Below are 3,858 nucleotides of genomic sequence, written 5' to 3'. Positions count from 1 at the left end.
AATAAATAGATTACACAACCCAAATAAATTACAACCATATCGAATGAATAAATAACACAACACAAACATTCAACCAAACACAAGGCCATGGCTAGGTTATGAACATCTATTTCACATCCAAATATGTAATAACACAATGACCCAAAATGGTTCCCCTTGACCCTAAAACTTTCGGCCAAACTTGACAAAACTGAAAGTTCCGGGTTTTGTCCAAACAACACAATCAATCATCCAAATGACTTAGTTTTTCAAGATTACCACATGCATGTAAAGTATAACATTGAAAAACCATGGGGTAACTAAAACCCCCAAAATTTTCGGCCATATGGTACAACCCCACCATAAACCCGAAAATTTTTGGGTCTAATGAAGCATGCATCCGTATAAGCGGCTCTTGATGCCATTGTTGGGTTTTAACAAGATTATCAAAGTGATAAAATTCCTATTTTTACCAAAAACGCAGCGGATATAAGTTTTAAATCTTGTTAATTTGATATGTATAAAACCAATTTTACACATGCAAACCCAAGCCCGGATCCAAATACGAAATACATACTATCAAACACATGCATGTCACTAAAAGTCCATGCATGTAAGGATACCTTTCAAGAGAATCAAATCCGGGTGAAGGAGAGGATGGTTGGAAGGCAAGAACTTCAAAGGGAAGGTACTCAAGCTTGCATACCCCAAGCCTCCGATAATACACCTTGATTAGCTAGGATTTACACTTGAAATTTCTTCTCCTTGTTCCTTTCTTGTTTGGCCGAGAATCAAAGAAGAGAGGAAGAGAGGAAAAATCCTCTTTGTGACTTGTGTGTTATGAAAGAAAGAAGGAAGATCTTGGTAGTCATTCAAACCACCTCACAAGTCCCCTGATAGAAACCTTTGCATGTCTACACTCAAGAAGATATAATAATAAAATATTCCAATCAAGAAAGGAGGGGGGGGGGGGGGCGCCCCCTTCCATCCTTTTTGTTTTTATTATTTTCATACTTTCCATATATATATAATATATATATATATATATATATATATATATATATATATATATATATATGTATCTTGCATTGTGTCATACACAATGCTTTGTGTTATACATACTTATATTGTGTCATAAACAACAATAACACATTGTAGGTAACATGCTTAATATATTGTTACTTAACCCTCTTAAACAACAATATGGAATGCTTTCTCTCAAAGTATAAATCACCCATATGATTTATTTATTTCACAAGTATATTTTATTTGGAAACCCCTTTCCAAATAACTCAAGTGTTAATATTCATTTGTTATGATCATATCATATATAAACAAATATTATTGGTGTTTGTCTAGCTTGTTATTACGTATGACCCGACTTGGATCATGACGTACTAGCCACATCAACTATAATATGTGTCTTGGGCATATCGAGTCCAACATGGAGGGTTGATGGGATTATGATGGACTGATGGAGGGCTTGGTGGGTTCAAGATAAAGACTGAAGATGGAATATTGGGTGAATGATTTGGTGGGTTTAAGGATGGGTCTAGAATAGGTTTTGAGTTAGGCTCACATAGTGTGCATGGAGAAGTGTTAGGTGAAGTAGCTAGGCTGATTGTAGTGTGGTTTATGGGTTGAGTGGAAGATGATGTAGGTGAGTCTAATGAGATTTTGAAGGGTGGTGGTGGATCAGTTTGTAAGGTGGGTGAATTGTTGGCTAAAGGACCCGAAAATTCATCCAAAAAAGTGATGATGTCAAGTTTGATATGCTAGAAACATCAGCTGCCCCTTTAAATGGAAATACTGTTTCATTAAACCGAGCGTGCCATGTAACATAGATACGAGAAGTAGTTGGGTACAGACACCGGTGCCCTTTGCATTGTGAGCTGTAGCTAATAAAGATGCACGGTATACTTCGCGGTGCAAGCTTGTGTTGAGTCAGATATTTGCTAAGGAAGATTGGAATCTTCACAACGTCCTCTGGAAATCGGCTAAGTATGGACTTCGAGCAAGCTTGGACTATCGAGCATGGTTTGCTACCTCGAGCATGGTCTTCAGAACCATTTATGGTTAATTCTTCTAAGTGTTAAGGCTTCGAGCAAGCAACACTTCAACTAGCAAGAGTGTTCTTATATTGAGTATGGATTGCCAATTGAGCATACAGCTTGATCATACAAGTTTTAACCAAGTGTTATAAGAACAGGATGGTCGAGAACATGGGGACAAGCATGGATGAAATAAAAAGACGTCATGTGTTCAAAGCAAGGACTTCGAGCGCAGTTCAGTTCCCCGAGCAAGATTTACATCCGAGCATGCTAGAGATTGTTCAATAAGTCTAAAGACAGGATTGAAGACATCAAGAAGAATGGGTTTGCTTGATGGATTAGTTCGAGCAAAGCAAGGATTGATCAAGAGGAATGAATCTTGCTAGAGGAGAATATTTTCTGTGAAAATATTCTAAGTAAAGTGTGCTCGAAGACACTCATCGAGCATACTATGCATACTGAGTTTGCTTGAGCAAGATATATATCATGCTCGAAGACTCTTACACTTGTATTTGTATTTATCTTTCATTATGTAATGATTAGGGATTCTAGAAGAAATGTCAGGGTCTATAAATAGGGTCCTAGGTTTCCATTTAGGGAATGTAATATGAGAAACATTCTAACGAATATTCATTTTGTCTCCTCGTACAGCCGCCGCCGTTTTTCATGAAACCCTAGACATTCTTTCATTTTTTCATTGAATGATGTATTAAATACAGTGAATCTTTGTCTTTGATTTTGTTCTTACTAATTATACTTTATTGTTTCGTTGTCATTTTATCACACCTTCATTCTCATCCGTTGAATATCCTGATTCTGCAGGGATATTCGATAGGCCTTTGGGTTATTGGATCTGTGTGATCTTGTCGACCTACCTAAGGTTGCACCAGAATCCCGGTTCTGACAAGTGGTATTAGAGCTACGGAAGCTCGCTGAAGGCCACGGGACTGAAGGTTTGTGATAAAGATTGAAGCTTTACAAGTTTTTCGTCTGTAAAATCTCAGATTTGAACAAGATGGATGATCAAGAAGTATCAACAAATAAGATTCCAAAACTTTTAGGTCAGGAAAATTTCATCAAATGGAAGGACTTATTCGAAGCTGCTGTTAACTATAACGACCCTGAACGGTGGATTTCTATAAGAGAATGACAATATGTTCCATCCACTGCCGCTAACAACAATCCAACTGTGAACTCAAGATGAAGAAAAGGGATGATAAGGCATTGTTAATGTTAAAACTTGGTCTATCTTGGGAGATATTGACCAGTGTCAATCATCACAAAACAGCTAAGGAGATGTATGATGCTGTCATTGACTTGTTTGAAGGATACTTAGAGTTGAGAGACATCAAGAAAGACAGACTGAAGCAGCAACTTAACCGTTTCAAGTTTAAGGAAGGAGAACGACTGAAGTTAGTATTGCAGAGGTTCATGACCATAGTAAATGAAATCAGAACAACTGATTTAGTGATTTTTCGACTTCGAGTTGAACAAGAAACTACTGTCTTCACTGTCTAGAGAGTGGTATACTTCAAGCAAGTTTATCAAAGAGAAAGCAAGTTTTCCAAGCTTCAAACTGGATGATGTGATAGCATTCTGAAGGCTGCTCAGCATGAGATGATAGAAAATCATATGATTAGAGAAGAGAAGCCCGACTTTCCAATGATAAATGCTTTAGTGGCACCTATGGGAAATCTCTCTCTTAAGTCTAACCAACAGCCTATTGTTGAAGAGCCCTCTGAATCTGGCTCAGTGTTTGGAGGACAATCGAAGTTTAATGTACAACTAATTGAGAATGATGTTGCCTCTAGAGCTAGTGGACAGGCTC

The sequence above is a fragment of the Bidens hawaiensis genome, unplaced genomic scaffold (genome assembly GCF_021521415.1).
Source record: "Bidens hawaiensis isolate Kalapana, Puna unplaced genomic scaffold, B.hawaiensis_p1.1 tig00007455_1, whole genome shotgun sequence".
In the NCBI taxonomy this organism is placed as follows: Eukaryota; Viridiplantae; Streptophyta; class Magnoliopsida; order Asterales; family Asteraceae; genus Bidens; species Bidens hawaiensis.
This window is presented reverse-complemented; position numbering follows the sequence as displayed.